Genomic DNA, 26,820 nt, shown 5'->3' with positions numbered 1-26,820 from the left:
CACTCTGCACCACGTGACCACCACGCTCCCAAAGCGGTGTGGCCCACTCCAAAGCCCTGCCCGACAAGAGGGAAATAATAAATCCCACTTTGTCCCACTCGGAGGGGAATCGTGCTGCCAGCAGCTCCAGCTGTATCGAGCACTGGCTCACAAAACCCCTACAAGAGGCACTATCACCCGAGAACTTCTCGGGCAGTGGGAGGCGGGACAAAGTCGGGGCAGAGATGGCAGTGGTCACACGGGAGACAGCTGAGACTGGACGCTCGAGAGCCGCCAACCTGCCCTGCAGCTGCCAGATGTACTGCAGCAGTCGCTGTTTGTCCGCCATTACTAGCCAGACCCTGGCTCTAGGATAATGTTAGGACTGGCGGAACGCAACAAATTATAAAATAATAGGTGCGTTCGCAGCCCGGGGTCCGCCGTGCAGAGGTGGTACACTGCTGCTAGGTAATGGCGGAAGAATAGAGCGGCGTAAAAACAGTCACACATGGGTTACGTCACCCAATGTCAACAGGAGTGGACTCTGTTACTTCACAGAGCCGCACAGCCGCTGAACGTGGATGCCGGGGCCTGTTTAACTCACAGAGCCCGGCCAAAGAGCACACAGCAAGCGGCCACAGAACTCTACCCCAAGGACACGGGGTTAGAGTCCTTCTACGCCCAATGAGCGAGCGGCATTGCTGCCACGAGCGCCGCTATAGACGCTGACTTTGGAGTGTGGAGCACGGGGCACTGAGGCGTGCCGAGTCACTGATGATGGCTAATGCCTGACTCAAACTCTGACATACGCCTAAGCCTGGGCGCTAGCAGTCTAGGCTGCACAACACATGCGTACCAAGGGTAGGGGTTTCATAATGAGTCAGTCACCAGAGACATTCATACGTGCATACACTACTCCTTATAGTCTGAAAATACAGGCTATCCTAGCACATTGCTGAGCAGCCATGCGAACCTTTTATAGCCACGAGCGTCCGGGACCTTCCTAGCTTCTCGGATGGGCCAATCCGAACACGAGCAGGACCTGAGCACGTGACCCTTGATCTCCAATGGGAGATCACTCCACGGGCATGCTCAGTGGCCCGACATGGGGACTTAGTCCCTGGAGAATCTCGCTGCTGAGCAGCATGCATTACCATAGCTGTGCCAGAGGTGGCAGCAGCAAGCAAACCCACGGAGCTGGTCAGGGAAGAGCGCGCTCCTCTGCGGCTGGAGAGGAATGGGAGACCGCCGGAAGTAAGGCTCGGGATTCCCGCTGTGCAGCGACAGTAACCTGACGCCTAACACAAATATAGCATGATAAATAGTGTCCTCAATGCAGTGGGATGGGGTGGAGATCCAAATCTAAGTACTGCTTTATTAGTATCGATGAAGTAGTCCCACCCATCTTCTGCTCATAAAACAGATTTAGGTTTTATATTCTTGGCCCTGTCAGCAGCCTTAAAAGAGAATCAGCTGGAAAAACAAATGTGCATTCAAAGGAATTGTGAAGAAATCTTAAAGTCAAAGTTCTTGATTTCCATTTACTAATCAGTATAAAATAGGTCTAGCAAAATAAGTATGAAACCTCAAAGACATTAAGTCGCCTATTTTGTTGAGAACCATATAATCACTGTTTGTCTGTTCATTATTTGTTTCTTGTTCAGCTGAAGGTGTGTCACAGTTTACGTACCCACACATCAGTAGTTTTATATGAAAATATTCTAAGGATACTAAGAAATAATTTTCAATTCATATTTTACAAGCAAACAATACTTTTATGCATAGTGACTTATCTGATATGGGAAAAAAGTAATTTTACGTTTTAGTTGTTACCTTTAGTCAATGTAATTTTTCAGTCTTCAATCTTCATTTCTTCATTTTTTTTCAGACTTCCTCATTTGCAGTTAGCATAGTGACCCAAATATCACATGTTATCAGTTTGGAAGTGTCTCTCCCAGTAATAAAAGTTGGATGTATAGTATCTCACAAAAGTGAGTACACACCTCACATTTTTGTAAACATTTTATTATACATTTTTATTGAATGATAGTGAAGATATGACACGTTGATAAAATGTGAGGTAGTCGGAATTCAGCTTGCGTAACAGTATAAATTTGGTGTGTGCCCTCTAAATAACTCAACACACAGCCATTAATGTCTAGACCGCTGGCAACAAAGTGAAAATGGCCAAATTATGTCCAGAGTTTCAATATTCTGTGTAGCCACAATTATTTTCAAGCACTGCTTTAGCTTTCTTGGTCATGTACAGTGCCTTGCGAAAGTATTCGTCCCCCTGGAACTTTTCAACCTTTTCCCACATATCATGCTTCAAACATAAAAACACCAAATGTAAATTTTTGGTGAAGAATCAACAACATGTGGGACACAATTGTGAAGTTGAACGAAATTTATTGGTTATTTAAAATTTTTGTGGAAATTCAAAAACTGAAAAGTGGGGCGTGCAATATTATTCGGCCCCTTTAACTTAATACTTTGTTGCGCCACCTTTTGCTGCGATTACAGCTGCAAGTCACTTGGGGTATGTCTATCAGTTTTTTTACATCGAGAGACTGAAATTCTTGCCCATTCTTCCTTGGCAAACAGCTCAAGCTCAGTGAGGTTTGATGGAGATCCTTTTTGAACAGCAGTTTTCAGCTCTTTCCACAGATTCTCGATTGGATTCAGGCCTGGACTTTGACTTGGCCATTCTAACACCTGGATACGTTTATTTGTGAAACATTCCATTGTAGATATTGCTTTATGTTTGGGATCACTGTCTTGTTGGAAGACAAATCTCTGTCCCAGTCTTAGGTCTTTTGCAGACTCCAACAGGTTTTCTTCTAGAATGGTCCTGTATTTGGCTCCATCCATCTTCCCTTCAATTTTAACCAGCTTCCCTGTCCCTGCTGAAGAGAAGCAGGCCCAAACCATGATGCTGCCACCACCATGTTTGACAGTGGAGATGGTGTGTTCAGGGTGATGAGCTGTGTTGCCTTTACGCCAAACATATCGTTTGGCATTGTTGCCAGAAAGTTCGATTTTGGTTTCATCTGACCAGAGCACCTTCTTCCATATGTTTAGTGTGTCTCCTAGGTGGCTTGTTGCAAACTTTAAATGACACTTTTTCTGGATATCTTTGAGAAATTGTTTTCTTCTTGCCACTCTTCCATAAAGGCCAGATTTGTGCAGTGTACGACTGATTGTTGTTCTATGGACAGACTGTCCCATCTCAGCTGTAGATCTCTGCAGTTCATCCAGAGTGATCATGGGCCTCTTGGCTTCATCGTTGATCAATCTTCTCCTTGTTTGAGATGAAAGTTTAGAGGGGCGGCCGGGTCTTGGTAGATTTGCAGTGGTATGATACTCCTTCCATTTCAATATGATCGCTTGCACAGTGCTCCTTGGGATGTTTAAAGTTTTGGAAATAATTTTGTATCCAAATCCGGCTTTAAACTTCTCCACAACAGTATCACGGACCTGCCTGTTGTGTTCCTTGGTCTTCATGATGCTCTCTGTGCATCAAACAGAACCCTAAGACTATCACAGAGTAGGTGCATTTTTACGTAAACTTGATTACACACAGGTGGATTATATTTATCGTCATTAGTCATTTAGAACAACTTTGGATCATTCAGAGATCCACAGTGAACTTCTGCAGTGAGTTTGCTGCACTGAAAGTAAAGGGGCCAAATAATATTGTACTCCCCACTTTTCAGTTTTTGAATTTCCACAAAAAATTAAAATAACCAGTACATTTCGTTCAGCTTCACAATTGTGTCCCAATTGTTGATTCTTAACCAAAAATTTACATTTGGTATTTTTATGTTTGAAGCATGATATGTGGGAAAAGGTTGAAAAGTTCCAGGTGGCCGAATACTTTCACAAGGCACTGTAGTTCACTAGATCTTCACAGGTTGCCACTGAAATCCACTTATATCCCTCTATGACAACATCACGGAGTTGGTGGATGTTAAAAACATTGCACTCCTCCATCTTCTTTGTAGGTCTGGAGACATGCTTGGCCAGTCCAGCACCTTTACCTTCAGTTTCTTTAGCAAGGCAGTGGTCGTTTTGTATGTGTGTTTGGGGTCGTTACCATGTTGGAATACTGCCCTGCGGCACAATTTCCGAATGGAGGGGATCATTCTCTGCTTCTGTGTGTCACAGTACATATTGGCATTCATGGTTCCCTCAGGGAACTGTAGCTCCCTACAGCTGGTAGCACTCATGCAGCATCAAACCATGACACCATGCTTGACACTTGTCTTTGTACTCCTCACCTGGTTGCCACCAAACACACTTGACACCATCTGAACCAAATAAGTTTAGCAAGGTCTAATCAGACCACAGGACGTGTTTCCAGTAATCCATGTCATCAGTCTGCTTGTCTTCAGCAAAGTGTTTGCAGGATTTCTTATGCATCATCTTTAGTAGAGGCTTCCTTCTGGGATAACAGTAATGCACACCAATTTGATGTAGTGTGCAGTGTATGGTCTGAGCGCTGACAGGCTGATCCCAACCCCTTTAAACTCTGTAGCAATGCTGGCAGCACTCATAAGTCTATTTTGAAAAGAAAACCTCTGGATATGATGTTGACCATGTGCACTCAACTTCTTTGGTCGACCATGGTGAAGCCAGATCAGAATGGAACCTGTCTTGATAGACCCCTGTATGGTCTTGGCCACCGTGCTGCAGCTCAGTTTTAGGGTGTTCACAATTTTCTTATAGCCTATGTCACTTTTATATACAGCAACAATTCTTCTTTTCAGATCCTCAGAGAGTTCTTTGCCATGAGGTAACATGTTGAAATTCCAGTAACCTGTATGAGAGTCTGAGAGCGATAACACCAAATTTAAGACACCAGTTCCCCATTCACACCTGAGACCTTGTAAAACTAATGAGACAAATGATATCGCTGAGGAAAAATGGCTAATTTGGCACAATTTGTCCATTTTCATTTAAGGGTGTACTCACTTTTGTTGTCAGCGGTTTAGACATGAATGGCTGTGTTGAGTTAATTAGAGGGCACACCAAATTTTCACTGTTATACGAGCTGTACGCTGACTTTGTTTCAAAGTGTCATATCTTCAGTGTTGTACCATGACAAGATATACAATAAAATATTTGCAAAAATTTGAGGGTTGTACTCACTTTTGTGAGATACTGTAAGTTCTGTGTGTATATTGAAACACTGTCTTCACTTGCTTACATTTCATAGAACAGCTTCTATCTTGCACTTATTTCCTCTTTGTGCGCTCCCTTCTCTTCTATAGCCAGTTCTCACTAGCCTCCCTGAGACCCTAGATGGTTTTCCCTCTCCACTCTTGGGAGCTGTGTACGACTCCCCCTTGCCATTTGCTTAGGGCTCATGTAAATGTGTTATCTATGATATTCCCTCATCCTGCAATTTATTTTGGACTCATGCAGATGTGTTTATCACGGATAAAACACTAACCATTATAGTCTGTGGGCGGGTTTATATGCCATCGGTCTGGAAATAAAAAGGGAGGCATCAATTTGTATTGGATTTGCAATTTATGGGTGTTGGAAAAATGGATTTCATTGAGCAGCATGGAGTTTTGGGATTTCCTATCCTGTGTTATTCCCTGCTTATATTGTATGTCTGTTTGATATTTTCTGAGGTTTCTTTTTATACTTCCAAAGTATCAAGCCACTTGGTATTTTTCTCTGTGTACTTATTGACCCTTCTGCTATATCTATATGCAAAATTATAATTTTGTTTAGGAAAAATAACAGTAATTTTATTATACCCACTCTCTATACGTTTCACTGTGAAATTCCCTTTGTGTATGGCCTTCTCCCTTCTATACATCTTTTTTAAGTGATTTTTTTTGTTTTTTACCTTGATGTATTAATAAAATTGTTTTTTATTGAATAATATTTCTTAGTTTGTGTTTGATCACGTTTATTAGTAGGATATAGTACTTGAACTGTGAATATTCACATATGCAATGTTTAGCTACAATTTTTTTTTGGTGGTGGTGTATTCAGTTAATGAAAGCTTAAAAAAAATTATACAAGAAAATTGGATAACACATGGATATATGAGGTTGTTGAGTTTGAGTCAGGAGCCTCATGGCTGGACCTGACATTGCAGCCCGTACTACGATCATATGCACCAGAGCACCTGTGAGTTACTCACATAACCTATCACCATTATGTGGGCGGCGCAGGATTTTAAAAAGGAGGTCAGCAACATAATCAATGACCTGCACAAGAAGCAGAGGAGACTGGTGAGGAGAGGAGAATGAGAAAAAGAACCTGCCCCATATGTCTCATCCCGAAGCACAGAAGATGTCATTTTATGAAAACTACATAAGGTGAGTATTAGGGCTCACTCCCAATTGTGATTAAATCGGACTAATGCAATCCGATTAAAGATCGAATGTCATTTGTTCCAATTTAATGCTATAGTTCTGTAGTCAATTGCATTTTTTTCCTGCTTTGATCGGATTGCGATAGGACAGGAAAAAAATTGTAGCATGCTGAATTCGGATCGCAAGCAGCCATATAAGTCTATGGTTGTGTGTGATATCCAAGCGCAGTGCAATTCTGCAATTCCTGCCGATGCCAGCAGCTGAGGAGATGGAGAAATTAATTTCACTGTGCTGCGGAGGAGACTGATTTTTTAATATATATATATATATATATATATATATATACACACATACATATACAGCTCTGGCAAAAATTAAGAGACCACTGCCCAGTTTTATAAAAATCAGCTTCTCAACATATCTGACAGCCATTCCATTCCAGTGTCAGTTGAATTCCAAACAGAATACACCTCATTCTACTTCATGTGCTTCTGATTAGGTGTTCACCTGAACCAAATCCTCTGAGTGAGGAAAAGAAGAGCTAAATTCTGGCTTTTTTTTAGCAGAGGGATACAGTTAGCATCATGTTGTCTCCATCCTTAAAATTTCTAAGACCGCAGTCCATTACAACAAGGTCAAGCAGCAGACATTGGGGACAACAAAGCTAAAGACCGGCAGAGGATGAAAACAACGCTCCACTGACCAGGATGACCGTCATCCTATTCGAATGTTACTCAGCAACCGCAGGATGATATCAAGTGACCTAAAAAAGGAATGGCAAATGGCAGCTAGGGTGAAGTGCATGGCAAGAACAGTTTAACAGGCTCCTATAGGCAGGGCTCAAGTCATGTAAAGCTATAAAAAAGCCTTTCATCAATGAGAAACAAAGGAAAGCCAGGCTGAAGTTTGCCAAATACCATAAGGATTGGACCATAGAGAACTGGAGTAAGGTGATCTCTGATGAGTCTAATTTTCAGCTTTGCCCAACACCTGGTCATCTATTGGTTAGCCGGAGACCTGGAGAGGTGCACAAGGCACAGTGTCTTGCACCCACTGTGAAATTTGATGGAGGATCAGTGATAATCTGGGGATGCTTTGGCAATGCTAGAATTGGGTAGGTTAATCTTTGCAAAGGACGTATGAATCAAGCCGCATACAAGGTTATCCTGGAAAAACAGTTGATTTACTCTGCTCAGGCAATGGTCCCCAACTCTAAGGGCTGTTTTTTCCAGCAGGACAATGTGCCATGTCACACAGGTCAATCAATGTGTGGATGAAGGACCATCACATCAAATCTGTCATGATCCAAGGTGGATCTGACAAGTAAATGGACAAAGTTAACTTTTTTTTCCTTTGGCTTGGTGCCAAAGTGGTGTGATTGCCCCCGGTGGCCATTAGAATTATTACACGTGGTGTCGTTCATTCTAAGTTGCCCCGGTGGTGGTGAATGGTATTACACTTTAGTTTTAATGTGCACGTATTACAAATCAGGTGTGAGGCTCTATAAAAGAGAGTCAGGTGTGTTCAATCACTGGTGGTGATATTGTGAGTTCGTCATTTGGGAAGCAAGCCTGGGTGATGAAGGAGCTGAACAAGAGTCCTGGGCAGCCCAGCCAGAGGGGTTGAGTCTGCAGGGAGTGCTGGCATGGATTGGTGGAGTTCTACGATGTGGTCTGCAAGAAGGGCTGGCATGGTGTGGTGGAGTCGCAGTTTATGGTGTCAGCAGGAAGTGCTTGCATGGCTTGGTGGAGTGGCGACTTTGGTGAGAGTTGCACTCAGCATGCTGGACTTGGTTACTGAAAACTGGACTCAAGCCTGCTGGACTTTTTGGCAGAAGCTGGACTCATCTTTGGGACTCTGTTTACTGGGCAGCTGCAACTGGTGGTGGACTCTGCTCCAAGGCTGCACTGTGGTGGTGGATCCGGTTATGGTGATGGATCCGGGTGGAGGAGAATATGCACGCAGGTGGTGGGCTCTGTTGCTAGGAGCGTACGCAACAGAGCAAAGCTAAGTGGTGTTTCCCCTGTATTGTCATTTTTCCTCATGTGTGTTTAGTGCAGTGGTGGGATTAGTTTCCGCACCGACCAATTCCCTAGTGAGGGTTTAGGGTCAGGGCGAGTCAGGGTTTTAAGGTTCCGGTGCGTCGCCCGGTGCGGAACCAGCATAGGGAACGTTAGGAGTGCAGGGACTCTGGCTCAGGGGAGTGCAGGAGGTCTCCACGTCCCTATTCCTTATCGCAGGGCCCACCATTGTTAATGTTACCCAGGTTCCCCTTTATTATTTAAATTCGCCTTACTGGAGGCGGGGTTTCCAGACTATTGTATAAATACGTGTAATACCTAAATTCGCCAGGTGGAGGCGATGTATCCAGCTGCACGTCTTATTATTTAAATTCGCCCAACTGGAGGCGGTGTATCCAGGGTCACGTGTGTCATATGGGTTCGCCTTGCGGTACTCGCACAAAATATTGATTTCTGAACTCTTTCCGAGTTAAAACATTAGTATTGTTTTTTCTAAATGATTATGAACTTTTTTTCTTAGCATTATTTGAGGTCTGCAAGGACTGCATTTTTTTGTTCTTTTGACCATTTCTCATTTTATGAAAATACAAAATGTAATGCTCGGAAATTCAGACACATCAGTAGTTTATAGAATAAAAAAGCAATTTACATTTTACTCAAAAACATACCTATAAAGAGAAAAATCAGACAAACTGAACATTTTGCAGTGGTCTCTTAATTTTTGCCAGAGCTGTATGTGTGTGTGTGTGTGTGTGTATATATATATATATATATATATATATATATATATATATATATATATATATATATATATATATATATATATATATATGTGTGTGTATATATATATATATATATATATATTATTTTTTTTTATTTTTTTTTTTAAATTACAAAAAGGAAAATGTACTGATGCTAAAGTTTGGGCAAGCTTGGAGATTTGTGTTCTTAGATAACTTTGCTCTTTTGTCTTCACCATAGTGGAGTTTGGAGTGTGACTGTTTGAAGTTGTGGACAGGTGTCTCTTATACTGATAACAAGTTCAAACAGGTGCCATTACTACAGGTAATGAGTGGCAGACAGAGGAGCCTCTTAAACCTAGCATGCGTGACGTCACAAATCTACACTTATACGTAATGGAGGCCTTTTAGACCCCCGTGCAACTCATATGGAGAAACTCACAAGTTTATTTCAAAATTGCAAAATAAGATATGAATAATGCACAACATTTTAATTATAATTTTTTGCAGAAAACACCCAAAAACATTTTTTTTCCAAATTTCGAACAAAGATATGAAAAGCACAAAAAGATATATAAATCTAGAGTAAACTAGCTGCAGCTACATTTCTTTTCTAGCTCTTTTCAATTTTATTGGTCTTCCAAACAATTTTCACATGTCATCTTTTCTGAAGAATATTATTTACAGACATTTTCCCCACAAGTTGTACAATATCGCTCAGTTTTCCTCTCTAAGTTTCTTTTGTCAAATGAAACAGCAATTTCGTTTTCTTTCTCCTAGCCCTGGAATATCCTTAAACTGTACGCCACACCATTTCATTGCTTCTTTAGTTTGTTTTGGCAAGCATTTCATGTTGCTTCGCTCCATTATGTGAGGCATTACAAGTTCATGGCAAAGGTCCTTCAAGAATAGGCGTCACTTGACTTCCTCTCAACATCATATCATCACAGGTCCTTCAGCAATTAGCTCACAGCGAATACCTCAGTACTCTCTACACAGCTCATTACTGTGTTCAGAAGAACCTAAGATGATGTCATGGCCTTATCACTCTCTCCCAAAATCATATAACCTCCTCATATGGCATGATCCACATCCCGGCCCCTCCACCAGCAACCCTAACTACAAATAAAGTAACTTGAGACAAAAAACACTCCTGAGTACATGATAAAAATAGCAGGGCCCTAAAAGGCCCCCATTCCATACAGATGTGGATTTCTCCAAAAAAACATTGTTACACCAAAATGCTTATAAAAAAAAAATTATATGAACAACTGGATATTACCAACAACGACATAATTGAGGATTACCTAGAGTTTCATAATTCTAACTAAAGTAATTTTGCAGATAATAGCAAAAAAGTAAGCATCGGGGCCTAAAAGGCCCCCCAATCCACATTGTAGGGTTAAAGAAGAAGTTACAGGTCTGTGAGAGCCAGAAATCTTGCATGTTTTTAAGTGACCAAATACTTATTTTCCACCATAATTTGAAAAATAAATCTTGCCAAATCAGACAAGGTGATTTTCTGGATTTGTTTTCTCATTTTGACTCTCTTAGTTGTGGTCTACCTATGATGTCAATTACAGGCCTCTCTAATCTTTTTAAGTGGGAGAACTTGCACAATTGGTGACTGACTAAATACTTTTTTCCCCACTGTATGTCTACTGCTTTTGTAAGTCAAGAAGTAATTTGGTTGAAACAACTTTTGGAAGGTTTCGGCAAGCCATTAGCTCAACCTCCAGTTATCTATGAGGACAACCAAGGATGCATTAAACTTGCCAGCAGTGAGAAGATTAGTGCAAGGATTAAACACATTAATGTAAAACATCACCACTTACGTGACTTAGTGGAACATGGTGTACTCGAGTTTGTTTATTGCGAGTCGGACAAGATGACAGCTGATAGTATGACAAAACCATTATCAAGAGCCAAGTTTGTGGACTTCAGAACCACAATAGGACTAACAGGACAAGTAGATGTTGATTGGGAGTATTGGAATATGTTTGGTGCATCAACTCCATTCCTGTCTATGAGTGTTTAGTTGCTAGATTTGTATGCTGTTTATAAAGGTAAGAAAAACTCCCAGAGGCTCACACAGGGAGAGCACGTGACTGTATTTCCTGTTTTCTTGTGTCTGTGTATGAGAGAAGCAGCCTGCTGTAGATGCTGCACAGATAGAGACACACAAAAGATTTATTCCTGATCTTTTAACCCCTTAAGCCCCAAGGGTGGTTTGCACGTTCATGACCAGGCCAATTTTTACAATTCTGACCACTGTCCCTTTATGAGGTAATAACTCTGCAATGCTTCCATGGATCCCGGTGATTCTGACATTGTTTTCTCGTGACATATTGTACTTCATGTTAGTGGTAAAATTTCATTCATATAACTTGCGTTTATTTGTGAAATAAATGGAAATTTGGCGAAAATTTTGAAAATTTCGCAATTTTCCAACTTTGAATTTTTATGCCCTTAAATCACAGAGATACGGCACACAAAAAATTTGATAAGTAACATTTCCCACGTTTACTTTACATCAGCACAATTTTGGAACCAAAATTTTTTTTTGTTAGGAAGTTATAAGAGTTAAAAATTGACCAGCGATTTCTCATTTTTGCAACACCATTTTATTTTTACGGACCACATCACATTTGATGCCACTTTGCGGGGTCTATATGATGGAAAATACCCAAAAGTGACACCATTCTAAAAACTGCATCCCTTAAGGTGCTCAAAATCCACATTTTAGAAGTTTATTAACCCTTTAGGTGCGTCACAGGAATTTTTTGAATATTTAAAAAAAAAAAAAATGAACATTTAACTTTTTTTCACAAAAAAAATACTTCAGGTTCAATTTTTTTATTTTACCAAGGGTAACTGGAGAAATTGGACGCAAACGTTATTGAGCAATTTGTCCTGAGTACGCTGATACCTGAAATTTGGGGAGGAACCACTATTTCGGCGCATGGCAGAGCTCAGAAGGGAAGGGGCGCCGGTTGACTTTTTTCCAATGCAAAATTGGCTGGAATTCAGATCGGATGCCATGTCGCGTTTGGAGAGCCCCTGATGTACCTAAACAGTAGAAACCCCCCACAAGTGACCCCATTTTGGAAACTAGACCCCCCAAGGAACTTATCTAGATATGTGGTGAGAACTTTGAACCCACAAGGGCTTCACAGAAGTTTATAACGTACAGCGGCACAATTAAAAAATCATATTTTTTCCAAAAAAGTGATCTTTTCACCCTCAATTCTTATTTTTCAAAGGGTAAAAGGACCCTAAAAGTCATTGTGCAATTTGTCCTGAGTGCACTGATACCCCATATGTGGGGGTAAACCACTATTTGGGCACATGGCAGAGCTCGGAAGGGAAGCAGCGCCATTTGACGTTTTTGGCTGGAATTGTGATCGGACACCATGTCGCGTTTGGAAAGCCCCTGATGTACCAAAACAGTAGAAACCCCCAACAAATGAGACCATTTTGGAAACTAGACCCCCAAGGAACTTATTTAGATGTGTGGTGAGCACTTTGAACCCCCCAGTGCTTCACAGAAGTTTATAACACCCGGGCGTGAAAATAAAAAAAATCGTATTTTTTCCACAAACATGATCTTTTAGTCACCAATTTTTTTATTTTCCCAAGGGTACAAGGAGAAATTGGACCCCAAAAGTTGTCCAATTTGTCCTGAGTACGCTGATACCTCATATGTGAGAGAAAACTACTGTATGGGCACACGTCGGGGCTCGGAAGGGAACTAGTGACATTTTGGAATGCAGACTTTGATGGAATGGTCTGCGGGTGTCATGTGCGTTTGGAGAGCCCCTGATGTACCTAAACTATTGAAACTCCCCACAAGTGACCCCATTTTGGAAACTAGACCCCCCCATGGAACTTATCTAGATGTGTGGTGAGCACTTTGAACCCCCAAGTGCTTCACAGAAGTTTATAACGCCCGGGCGTGAAAATAAGAAATCATTTTTTTCCACAAAAATGATATTTTTGCCCCAATTTTTTATTTTCCTAAGGGTAACAGGAGAAATTGGACCCCAAAAGTTGTTTTACAATTTGTTCTGAGTAGACTGATACCCTATATGTGGGGGTAAAACACTGTTTGAGTGCATGACAGAGCTTGGAAGGGAAGGAGCACCATTTGACTTTTTCAACGCAGAATTGGCTGGAATTGAGATCAGACGCCATGTTGCATTTGGAGAGCACCTGATGTGCCCAAACAGTGGAAACCCCCAATTCTAACTCCAACCCTAACCCCAACACACCCCTAACCCTAATCTCAGCCCTAGCCCTAACCCCTAGCCCTAACCCTAATGGGAAAATGGAAATAAATACATTTTCTTTTAGTTTTATTATTTTTCCCTAAGGGGGTGATAACGGGTGTTTTGATTTACTATTTATGGCTGTTTTTATGTTTGGCAGCTGTCACGCTAAAAGACGCTTTTTATTGTAAAAATAGTTTTTGCATCACCACATATTGAGTACTATAATTTTTCCACCGAGTCATGTGAGGTCTTATTCTCTGCGGGACGAGTTGACGTTTTTATTAGTACCATTTTCGGGCACGTGACATTTTTTGATCGCTTTTTATTCCGATTTTTTGGGACGCAGAATGAACAAAAACCAGCGTTTCATGAATTTCTTTTGGGGGGTGCGTTTACACCATTCCGCATGCGGTAAAATTGATAAAGCGGTTTTCTTCTTCGGGTGAGTACGGTTACAGCAATACCTCATTTAGGTCATTTTTTTATGTTTTGTCGGTTTTATGCAATGAAAACTATTTTAAATAAAAAATAATTATTTTTGCATCGCTTTATTCTGCGAGCTATAACGTTTTTATTTTTTTGTGGATGATGCTGTATGGTGGCTCGTTTTTTGCGGGACAAGCTGACGTTTTCAGCGGTACCATGGATATTTATATGCGTCTTTTTGATCGCGCGTTATTGCACTTTTTGTTCGGCGGTATGATAATAAATCATTTTCTGCTTCGTTTTTTATTTTTTAAGGGGTTCGCTAAAGGGGTTAACTAATGGGACCGTTTTATAGGGCGGGTCGTTATGGATGCGGCGATACCAAATATGTGTACTTTTATTGTTTTGTTTTTTTATTTTCAAAAAATGAATTTATTGGGGAATATTTTTTTTTTTTTACTAGTTTATTTAGCGATTTTTAAATTATTTTTACATTTTTTTTTTTTAACTTTATTATATTGTCCCAGGTGGGACATCACTGTCCTGTGACAGATTGCTAATCTGTCACATCACAGATCACTGTGACAGATCAGCGAAGGTCCCCGAAGGTCCCCGTCGTCATCTTGGATCCGGGGGCCTGTAGGGAAAGAGCCCCCCGCAGCAGCGCTGCATATTGCGCTGCCGTGGGGGGCTCAGGGAAGCACGGAGGGAGCCCCCTCCCTGCCGATGCTTCCCTTTAACGCCCGGTACACCGCGATCGTGTTTGATCGCGGTGTACAAGGGGTTAACGTGTCAGGGGCGGTCCGTGACCGACCCTGACACATTGTGCCGGGTGTCAGCTGTGATAATCAGCTGACACCCGGCCGCGATCAGCGGCGCTCACCACGTGGAAGCCGCTGATCGCTATGACGTACTATCCCGTCCCTGGGAATTAAGTCCCAGGACACATGGACGGGATAGTACGTCTCATGGCAGAAAGGGGTAAAGCATATTGTTCCTTCTTGTTCCTGAATAAAGAATCTCTGTCACATGCTTGTAGATTATCCTGAATAATCTGCTGCCAACAGCCACACTATAGTACAGATTTTACTGTTATGGTTTGCTGGTGCCATGACCCACTGGGAGAGTTCCTGAAGTGCCAGAACAGCACAACGCTTCATAATTAACTCCATTTTACAAACTACACCTCTTGATGAATTAATCTAGAGGTGAAGTGATCATATTGACACCACAGGTTTGTCACAGAATTTTATACCATTGGGTAGTGAAGAAAAAATAATTACATTTTTACCACCAAAATGTCATTTTAGCTCCAGATTTTACATTTTCATTTGGAGAAATGAGTAAAATTGGCACCAAATTTTGTAACACGATTTCTGCCAAATGTGGAAATACCCCATATGTGGCTGTATAGTACTACTTAGCCTCCTGGTTTGCCTCCTGGAGAGCAGATTTTCCTAGAATAGCTTGCGGATTCCATATACAGTGCTAGAAAAACAGAATCCTCCCTCAAGTGACCTCATTTTGGAAATTATACCCCTTTGGGAATTTATCTACAGGTGTAATGCTGATTTTGATTCCATGTGTTTTCCAGAAACAAGCAGCAGTGGGTGTTGCCGAGTGAAAATTGCAAACTGCCGAAGTATTGACCATCAAATTGTAGTCACCAGTACGTTTTTCACAGCTAATTCTTCTGGAGACACGCACCAGTAAATTAGGAGGTCTGTCATTGCTACTGAAATGCCATGTGGATTCTAAATGTGGTTTAGGCACACTGGGGCTCAGAAGTGGGGCACATTTGGATTTTGGAGCTCAGAATTTTCTGAATTTCTTTTGTTACTTTTCCAGAGACTTTGTGCTACCAGTAACATGAAAGCCCCCTATATTTTTATTGACAGATGATGGAGTGGTGGCTTTTTTTTTTATTGATTTGAAGCTTTTCTTGGGATCATTTTACATAACATTTAGGATTACATTTATCCTGCACTCTTTGCTAAGCACTTATATAGGGTTTCCATCTAAATCTCTGTGTCGTGATTCAGATGAAACCCCAAAGGATCCTTACACTATAATGAGGGAACAGAAATTTCTGGACTCCATCTGGCCTCTGTTCACCTGTGTCCCACTTTTCAGAAGGGTACAAAAATGTGGCCGATGGCACTTTTACGTACGCCTAAAGAAACACACTGCTGGATCATAGTTCACACTGCATCCACGGTGCCTCCATCTGCCTCATTATCGGGAATCTTCAACATGGGGTTTTGTTTGAATCAGTATTTCAGAGATTTACACGGAAAGCTCCATGTAAGTGCTCAGCATAGAGTGCAGGATAAATGTGAGGCAAGCCTTAGGCCAGGGTCACACTTGCGAGTGTGATGCGAGAAACTCGCGCATCAATACCCAGCGCTGCTGCTGGCACTCGGGACCGGAGTGTGCGGCTGCATGTATTTCTATGCAGCCGCACACTCCGGTCCTGAGTGCCAGCGGCAGCGCCAGGTATTGCTGCAAGTTTCTCGCAACACACTCGTAAGTGTGACCCCGGCCTTAATACTCTCTTTGGGAGGCAGGATGAACAAATCAACAGCAGGTGAAAAATTGTTTTTATTTTTTACACCTTTACTTCTGCGGTATAAATTAGACGACTTTATTCTTCAGGTCGGTGTGCAAGATCATGGGGCAGGATGGATACGATGGAAACAGATGGGGCAGAATCATAGGACAGATGGGACAGGATGTGTCTCCATCCTGCCGGGGAAACATATTTCCGCTTTCAATAATAAAATAAAATTTAAAAAATCTTTCTTCTTACCTGGCTGCGCTCCTGCGGTGAAGATGCAGCTGCTGCTGTGTGTGCCGAAGGACCTGTGATGATGTCATCGTCAGGTGATCAGGGGGCGGAGCTGATAAATGGTGAAGGCCTGTGATAATGATGGCATCACCACAGGTCCTTCAGCTCTTCCGCTTCTATAGCTCTCTGATATCAGCCGCTGTGGCACCTCTGCTGATGTGTGCACCACAGGCCTGGCCGCAGCGCACAGCACTTGGGGCCCAATGACTAGAAGCACAGGAGCGGGGCCCATGACCTGCGGGCCCCTTCTATACTGCTGTTCACCGGGCCCCATACAGCAGTAAGGGCAGTAATGCCCTGATGGCGGCCCTGCTTAAAGGGAATCTATCTCCCTCGGGGACACTTTTCAGCTATTACTCTGGGCACACAGGTAACAGAAATGTTAATCTCGGCTTACCTGTATGCTTCATAGATGCTGTCTAGATGTGGAGAAATAGACTTTTATTTCATTTTGCTAATGATTTCTTCTGGAGCATGCAGTGCCTGGAAGAAATCCCTGCCTCCATTCTTCTCTTCATTATACTGTCATCCCCCTTCCATGCACATCATACTGACCTGTGATATGCAGTTGTGACTCTGGAATCCAATGCGTATGCCCTGCACTCGCTTGACAATCTGTACCTTTTCCTTCTCTCTATGGTCAGTGTATTCAGCATTCTCGTGTGCTTGCGCACAAAAACTGGACTGTCACGATCTCCACTCTGTTCCTGTCTGATATGTTACTTTGTGTAGGGGTTGTGCTGGGTTTGTGCTGCATCATCTGCGTTCACTTTCCTTTATTAGTCTTCTACTTGAGCATGCTAGCTCCTTCACTCTGTGTCCATCGTACACTTGCTGTTGCCTGTGTAAGTCTGATCACTCTGTGCTCTACGCCTGACTTTATTCCCGTCCTTGACATAGACTATTTGCTTGTGACCTGACTTCTCTTTTGCCTACTCCCTGTAAACTATATTGCCTTACTGGTTTTCCTGATTCTGGCTCGTGAATTGGATTTTGTCTCTGACTACCCCTTCTTGTACTACGCCATTTCCTGGACCTGACCTCGGATCGTTTGACCTCTCTTTACGTATCCAGTAAGTAGTATTACATTACTATCTGTTATAGTAGTCTTTCTCTTCATTGTTGGGACTTATTATTTCTATAGTGACTCGCGTCAGATTGCCCATAGAAAGAAGGAAGAGGCACAGATTGTCGAAGTGGAGAGTGCGTGCGCGGGATTCTGATGTGGGATTCAAGCACCACAACTGCACGTCACAGGTCAGTGTGACGTGCATGGGAGTGGGGTAGTATTGTAATGAGTAAAGGAAGCATGGATTTCTTCCAGGCACCACATGCCACGGAGCCTCAAAGAAATCATTAACATAATGAAATAAAAGTCTATTTCTCCACATCTAGACAGCAACTATGAGGCATACAGGTAAGACTAGATTAGCATTTTTATTACCTGTATGCCCATAGTAATAGGTGAAAAGTGTCTTGGGGTGACAGATTCCCTTTAAAGTTAAAAAGCACAGAGTACTGTTGTAACCTGTGTTTGGCTTCAGCAGTCACATAACTAGAAGAGCACGTCATCAGAGAAATATCCAATGATTGCTTTTCTAGTCACCTGACCTTCGCTAAAAATCTCAGCGTTCAGCTGTCTTTTGGCTCCCGAACAGTTCAGGTATCACTTCCGGTGTTCGTGTAGACCTCTGCCTGCATTGGATTCGTGGGGATGCTGGTAGGTGAGTATGCTACCATTTTTATATTTTAAAGCCATCAATGCCATGTTTCACACCACTTCATTGCCTTTGCACATGTTGGGGAAATTCAAAGCTAATTTCTACAATCTAGTATTAGTAGGTGAATATTACACCACATATACATACGATACATGATAATATTAGAACGTAGTTATTTCATAAGTAGGGAGGGATCTTTCTAGGATAGGCTTATGAAACGAGTTGGAGCATGCATGAATCGCAGTTTAGCACTGTCAACTTAACTTTTTACTAATAAGTGGTAAAACACATGGGAATGACAGACAGGCAGTTTCCTGTCCAGACTAATCTCAGTGAATGCCCTAAGCCACACTTATACAGAGCTGACTGCTTACTGCCTACAGAAGGATTGCAAAGGAGTATATAAAATACAGTGGCATGTAAAAGTTTGGACACCCCAGGTCAAAGTTACAGTTATTGTGAACAGTTGAGCAAGTTGAAGATAAAATGAACCCTAAAAGGCTTAATGTTAAAGATGACACATTTTAGGTAAGAATATGTTCATATATTTTCATCTTTTAGATTTTAAAAATTACAAAAAGGAAAATGGTCTAATGCAAAAGTTTGGGCACCATGCATGCTTAGTACCTAGTAGTGCCCTCTTTTGAAGGTATCACAGCTTGTAAACGTTTTTTGTTGCTAGACAAGAGTCTTTCAATTCTTCTTTGTGGGATTTTCATCTATTCTTCCTTGGAAAATCCTTCCAGTTTTTTGATTCCTGGGTCATCCTTCAAAAAAACCTTCAGCTTGCACCTTTTGAAGAAGCCTATTGTTGGATTTTGATGTGTGTTTAGGGTTATTATCTATTTGTAGAAGTCATCCTCTTTTCAACTTCAGCTTTTTTTTTTTTTTTACAGATGTGGCTTTTGATACGGTGCCACACAAAAGGTTGATACATAAAATGAGAACAATGGGGATAGGGAAAAATATGTGTAAATGGGTTAAGAGCTGGCCAGGGATAGGAAACAAAGGGTGGCTATTAATGGAGCACACTCGGACTGGGTCACTGTTAGCAGTGGGGTACCACAGGGGTCAGTATTGGGCCCGTTTTATTTTAACATTTATTAATAACCTTGTAGGGGAATAGAGAGTAGAATTTCAATATTTGCAGATGATACTAAACTCTGCAGGGTAATCAATACAGAGGAGGACAATTTTATATTACGGGAGGATTTATGTAAACCAGAAGCTTAGGCTGATAAATGGCAAATGAGCTTTATTGGGGATAAATGTAAGGTCATGGGCCGAATCCCAGGGTCGACGAACAGTGTCTGCGGGTGACACCACTTCTGCTGTTGTGCGTGAAAGCCAATCCCCTGTCCATGGTGCATGCAAAGATGCCTCCTTCCCTGTACCGGTTGTTGCACACACTCAACTAGCACCATCATCAAACATCCACATCCTTTTCCCAGCGCAGTGTTCTGATGTCCATACCCCAGTCCTTAGAACGCAAGCGCAAAAACGCAGCCAAGGCCCCACAAGCCACACTAGTAAATTCACACATTTCTCGTCTGCTTGAGCTCGAAATGTTGCCTTTTAGGCTTGTGGAGACGGAAGCTTTCCGCAACCTGATGGCGGTGGCCTTCCCTTGGTGCTCTGTATACAGCCGCCACTAAATCTCTGTTGTGCCGTCCCCGCATTACACAAGCACGTGTCCCACATTAGCCGTACCCCCAACAATGCAGTTACTGGGAAAGTACAACTAACCACAGACACGTGGACAAGTGTTTGTGAGCAGGGACGTTACATCTCGCTGAAGGCACACTGGATTAACATAGTGGAAGCCGGAACCCAGTCAGACCTTGGGATGGAACACGTCCTCCCGACACTGAGGATTTTGGGCACTACATCATTCAGGGTTGTCCCCACAGTCTACAGCTCCTGCACATCCTCCTCCTCTTCAGCCTCCATCTTTGAAATGAACACATCAGTCACAAGCTGGAAGCACTGCAGCACTGCCTCATCCCAGTGTTATCAGGCTATACTGAAGCTAATATGTTTAGGTGACAAACCACACAATGTTGAAGAGTTGTGGACAGCTCTGAAAGAGCAGCCTGATCTGTGGCTGACACCGCTGAACCTACAGCTAGGCATGGTCATGCGTGACAATGGCCGGAACCTTGTGACGGCTTTGAAGCGAGGCGAGCTCATACACATACCATGCCTGGCCCATGTGCTTAACCATATTGTTCAATGGTTTCTCAAAAGCTACCCAGAGCTGTCAGATCAGCTCGTGAAAGTATGCCACCTGTGTACCCATTTTAGAAAGTCAGCTACAGCTTCCGCCACCCTTGTCGTGTTTCAGCAGCATTTGTAGCTTCAGGCTCACCGACTGTTTGATGTCCCCATACATTGGGACTCTCCACTACAGATGTTGGAAAGAGTTTGTGAACACAAGAGGGCAGTTGACTACCAGCATCAACAAGGCCATCAGTATTCAGTTCAGACTCCATACATAAGACCTCAGGAGTGGACATGGAGGTCAGACATATGTACCATCCTCCAAAACTTTGAGGACTCCACCAAGATGATGAGCGGCGATGACGCCATAATTAGCGTCACAATCCCACTTCTCTGTTCTCGGAAATGATCTCTGCTCACAATCAAAGAGGATGCATTACAGGCGGAGCATGATGAGATGGAGCAAGGAACCATACAGGGTGAATACACACAGCCCAGGCTCATCTCATCCCAATGTGGATTTGGTGACAAGGAAGAGGAGGTGGAGGAAGAACAGGAGCTAGTTTCATGTGCTATAGACGGTACTACAAGCACAACTGTCATGCTGTCTGTTCAGCGTGGATGGCCTGAGGACAGGGAGGAGGAGGAGAGCATGGTCAGCCCTCTTGGTAAGGACACGGAATTCTTACCTGTCAGCAGTCTGGCACGCATGGCTGAGTTTATGTTACACTTCCTTTCACGTGACCGTCGTATTCTCAAAATTTTTGGTGACCGTTTTTACTGGTTGGTGACACTTCTAGACCCTAGGAGAACTTTCTATCTCTTATTCCAGAGGCAGACGGGTGAACTAAAATGGTGCAGGACCTGAGGACCCTTGTTGCAGAATAATTAAAAAAATTCCCATGTGAAAATGCTGGCGGCAGAGGTCACACGTTGGAAAACCAAGGAGTACAGGTGAGACACAGCTCCAATCCAGCAGAGGCAGGGGAACATTGGCAAAGTTCTGGGAGACTTTTCCTAGACCCTCACATCGCACTGGCCCTGAGGCATGGGGTACTCTCACAAAAAGTGCAAAGTTTGGGAAGATGCGGAGGGAGTACCTTGCTGACCGTACCAACGTCCTCCGTGATTCCTTTATGCCTTATAATTATTGGGTATCCAAGCTGTTCATGTGGCATGAACTGGCTCTCTATTCCTTGGAGGTCCCGGCCTGCCCTGCCACTAGCGTTTTTTCAGAGTGGGTTTTTAGTGCTGCTGGTGGAATTATAACTGATAAGCGCATCCGCCTGTCAACTGAAAATGCTGACAGGCTGACTCTTATAAAAATGAACAAGAGCTGGATTGGGCCTGACTTCTCTACACCACTGAATGATAGCAACAGTAACATAAAGTCAAATCCAGTGTCTTTTTTGGGAGGTCTATTCCCATGCACCGCTTCACACCCACACATGGGTATATGCTTCATGATTTTGGCTATTTGCTGTTGTCCTCCTTCTCCTCATCATCATCCACCACCACCCGATCACCAGGGTGACCGTGCTCCATGATGCAACACCCACACTAGTGTTGTAAATTGTGTTTATGATGCCCGTAACCAAAATTTTTAGACAGTATGTTGATGTATACCCCCCAGGGGGAAATGTTCATCAGCCCATAGTTACTGTATGGGCATTACAAGCTTAGGCGACCCACTCCTTTGTAATGGGAACAGATTTTTAGGAGACCCTCCTTCACTTCTCTTCCAAGGGGTATTGGGTTGTGTCCAAATTTGGTGCAGGCCTTGCATTCACTGCATAGGCAAACAGTGTGGGAGACCCACTTCCTAATAATCTGAACTTTGTTGGTTGGTCAGCTTCAACAATGTAATTCTCCACTGCCAGTTCTTCAGCCTCAACACTGCAATGCTCCACTGTCGGACTTCATGTTTCTGTTCTTCCTTCCAGATCTGTTGTCGCTGCCTTAGGCTTTCCCCCACATCTCATGTTTTGGTGCCATTTTTCTTATGTATTCCTGGATACTCCTTGTTTCATCTGTGATGGTGGCTTGGATGCTTATCAAGCCTCGACCACACTCCTTTCTGTTGGTATACAATCTTTGGGTGCTAGACTTAGGGTGGAGACTTCTATGCATTGTGATGAGCTTTCGTGTCTTCACATCTGAAGCTTTCGTCTCTTCTTTTGGACAGCACACTGTGCCAGCAGGGTATCTGATAACTGCCAGAGCATATGTATTGATGGCACGGATTTTATTCTATCCATTGAGCTGGCTCTTCAGGACCTATCTTATCCTTTGATGGTATTTGGATGTTGCTGCTTTCCTTGCCACCTAATCATGGTTACCATATCCCTGTGGAATGCCGAGGTACTTGTAGCATGTCTGTACATCTGCTATGTGCCCTGCTGGTAATTCCACTCCATTGACTACCTTGCCTCTTTTTATTACCAACTGACCGCACTTCTCCAGTCCAAAGGACATCCCGATGTCTTTGCTATAGATCCTTGTCAGGTGGATCAGTGAATTGATGTTTCGTTCGTTTTTCGCATACAGCTTGATATCATACATGTAGAGAAGGTGGCTGTTGGTGCTTCCACTCTTGAACTTGTATCCATAGCCAGACTTTGTAAATATCTGACTGAGGGGTTCAAGCCTATGCAGAACAGAACAGCAATGGGGACAGTGCTTCACGTTAGTACAGTGGGTACGGAAAGTATTCAGACCCCTTTAAATTTTTCACTGTTTCGTTGCAGCCATTTGGTAAATTCAAAAAGTTCATTTTTTTCTCATTAATCTACACTCTGCACTCCAGCTTGACTTAAAAATATATATACAGCACTGGCAAAAATTACCACTGCAGAGTTTTATAAAAATTAGCTTCTCAACATGTCTGACAGCCATTCCAGTATCAGTTGAATTCCAACCAGAGTGCACCTCATTCTACTTAATGTGCTTCTGATTAGGTGATCACCTGAACCAAATCTTATTTAACAAAGGAAGGTATAAAAAAAAACCCTGCTGCGGTGTTTACAATCCTCTTGCAATTGGACAAGCTGGATGGCAAAACAAGTGCTAGTAATATCTCAAAAGTAATAGGAATGAAAAAAATAACTTTTAACCATGCCAAAGGAGTTGAAAACAAAAGTTTTGAGTGAGGAAAAGAAGAGCTCAATTTTTTTGCTCTCAATTTTTGCTTTACTAGCAGAGGGATACAGTGAGCGTCATGTTGCCTCCATCCTTAACATTTCTAAGACGGCAGTCCATTACAACAAGGTCAAGCAGCAGACAATGGGGACAACGAAGCTACAGACGAGCAGAGGGAGAAAACAACTCTCCACTGACCGGGATGACCATCATCTTTTTCGAATGTCACTCAGCACTGCAGGATGACATCAAGTCACCTACAAAAGAAATGGCAAATGGCAGCTGGGGTGAAGTGTATGGCAAGAACAGTTCATAACAGGCTCCTAGAGGCAGGGCTCAAAACATGTAAAGCTGGAAAAAAGCCTTTCATCAGTGAGAAACAAAGGAGAGCCAGGCTGAAGTTTGCCAAAGACCATAAGGATTGGACCATAGAGTACTGGAGTAAGGAGATCTTCTCTGATGAGTCTAATTTTCAGCTTTGTCCAACACCTGGTCATCTAATGGTTAGATGGAGACCTGGAGAGGCGTACAAGCCACAGTGTCTTGCACCCACTGTGAAATTTGGTGGAGGATCGGTGATCATCTGGAGATTTCAGCAAGGCTGGAATTGAGCAGGCTAATCTTTGCGAAGGATGTATGAATCAAGCCGCATAAGGTTATCTGGAAAAAACAGTTGATTCCTTCTGATCAGACAAAATGTGTGAATGAAGGACCTTCACATCAAATCCCCGTCATAGCCAGCCCAATCTCCAGACCTGAACCCCATTGAAAACCTCTAGAATGTAATCAAGAGGAAGATGGATAGTCACAAGCCATCAAACAAAGAACTGCTAACATTTTTGTACAAGGAGTGGCATAAGGTCACCCAAAAGCAGTGTGAAAGACTGGTGGAAAGCATGTCAAGACACATGAAAACTGTGATAAAAAAATCATAGCTATTCCACAAAATATTGATTTCTGAACTCTTCCTGAGTTAAAACATTAGTATTGTTGTTTCTAACTGATTATGATTTAGACCATTTCTCATTTTCTGAAAATAAATAAAAAATGTATTGCTTAGAAATTCGGAGACACGTTGTCAGAAGTTTATAGACTAAAAAATATACCTATAAAGAGAAAAATCAGACCAACTGAACATTCAAAACAAAAATAAAAATCACAGCAAGTCATTAACTCCTTAGTAACAGAGACAATTTTGTACTAAACGACCGTGCCAATTTTTACAATTATGACCACTGTCACTTTATGAGGTTATAGCTCTGGAACGCTTCAATGGATCCCATTGATTCTGAGATTGTTATTTTCATGATGTATTGTACTTCATGGTAGTGGTAAAATTTCTTCGATATGACTTGCTTTATTTATGAAAAAATGGATATTTGGCAAAAAATGTAGAAAATTTTGCAATTTTAAAACTTTTAATTTTTATGCCCTTAAATCAGAGAATCGTATCACACAAAATATTTAATAGATAACATTTCTCACATGTCTAGTTTACATAAGTACAATTTTGGAAACTTTTTTTGTTAGGACGTTATAAGGGTTAAAAGTTGACCAGCGATTTCTCATTTTTCCAACAAAATTTACAAAACCATTTTTTATTGACCACCTAACAATTGAAGTGAGGTTCGGGGGTCAATATGACAGAAAATAACCAAAAGTGACACCGTTCTAAAAACTGCATCCCTCAAGGTGCTCAAAACCACATTCAAGAAGTTTATTAACCTTTCAGGTGATCCTCAAGAACTAAAACAATATGCAAGGAAAAAATGAACATTTTACTTTTTACACAAAAAATTTACATCAGACCCAAACTTTTTTATTTTCGCAAGGGTAACAAGAATAAATGAACCACAAAATTTGTTGTGCGATTTCTTCTGAGTACACAGATACCCTGTATGTGGGGGAAAGCCACTGTTTGGGTGCATGGCAAGGTTCAGAAGAGAGAGAGCACCATTTGACTTTTTAAATGTAAAATTGGCTGAAATCAATGGTGGGGGCCATGTTGCGTTTTTCGAGACCACCTGAGGTACCTAAACAGTGGAAACCCCCCAATTCTAACTCCAACCCTAACAAAGCCCAACCACTAACCCTAATCCCAACCCTAACCCTTACCACAACCCTAACTCCAACTCCAACACCACCCAAACCCCAACAAAACTGTATCCCAAACACAACTCTATTCCCAACACAACAACCGTAATGCCTACACCACAAGCGTAACACCAACACCACAACGATAGCCCCAACCCTAGCCCTATCCCCAACCTTAACCCTAGCCTCAACCCTAACCCTAGCTCTAGCCCCAACCCTAACCCTAGACCCAAATCTAACCCTAGCTCTAACCCCAACCCTAGCCCTAACCCTAGCCACAACTCTAACCCTAGCCACAACTCTAACCCTAGCTCTAACTCCAACCCTAATGGAAAAAATAACTTTTTTATTATATTATTTTTACCTAACTAAGGGGGTGATAAAGGGGGGTTTGATTTACTATTTTTTTTATTTTGATCACTGTTTGATCCTTTTTTATTTTTCACATACTGCAAACGAGAAAGGCATTTTTAAACCCATTCATGCCTATAGAGGTAGCTCAACTCAATTTTAAAATGTTTCCATTGTATAGTATGTGCTATTGGACATTGAGTTCTTACCTTCTAAAGCTGTTTCAATATCAAATTAACATTGTGCACTGACCACAGCATATCTGGTGATATCATATTCGTTCTCTGCATTGATTTCCTTGAAAGGTAACAGCTAAATTTCCCTAACGCAAAAGAAGATGTTCCAGCTACATCCTAACAGCAGCTGTGAGATTGAAAAATGACTCATCGTAGCACATAGTACTAAACATTAGATACACTTGTAACTGAAATGTCACGATTGTTATTCTGCTCTGTGAAGAGTCCTCCACCTCCACTCTTGTCCATGACACTTATGAGCTCACCACACGGTTTTTCTTTTGCAAAACAGAACATTTTGGTAGCTCTATAGTGTACATTTTACTTGTTTTACTTTTGGTTATTACAAGAATCTGACAGAAATATCAATACATGGAACCACTAGTGTGGTTTTTTGCTGAGGTATTTGGATGTTCCAGTTATGTAATATTCCAAAT

At 42.2% G+C, this 26,820-nt stretch overlaps 1 long non-coding RNA gene across 1 annotated transcript in view; it reads left to right on the top strand.

Annotated features, from left to right (window-relative positions):
- Positions 1-18,126: 18,126 nt before the first annotated feature.
- LOC141048809 (uncharacterized) overlaps positions 18,127-26,820 on the top strand; it is a 121,591-nt gene continuing 112,897 nt past the window's right edge. The window contains exon 1 of the long non-coding RNA XR_012220158.1: positions 18,127-18,347. This is a non-coding gene — a long non-coding RNA (uncharacterized lncRNA). The remainder of the gene's footprint in view (positions 18,348-26,820) is intronic.

This window comes from Dendrobates tinctorius, unplaced genomic scaffold, assembly GCF_039654945.1.
Source record: "Dendrobates tinctorius isolate UK_male_01 unplaced genomic scaffold, ASM3965494v1 ptg000011l, whole genome shotgun sequence".
Classification (NCBI taxonomy): domain Eukaryota; kingdom Metazoa; phylum Chordata; class Amphibia; order Anura; family Dendrobatidae; genus Dendrobates; species Dendrobates tinctorius.
The sequence above is the reverse complement of the archived record's forward strand: the minus strand, read 5'-3'. Positions and strand labels throughout refer to the sequence as shown.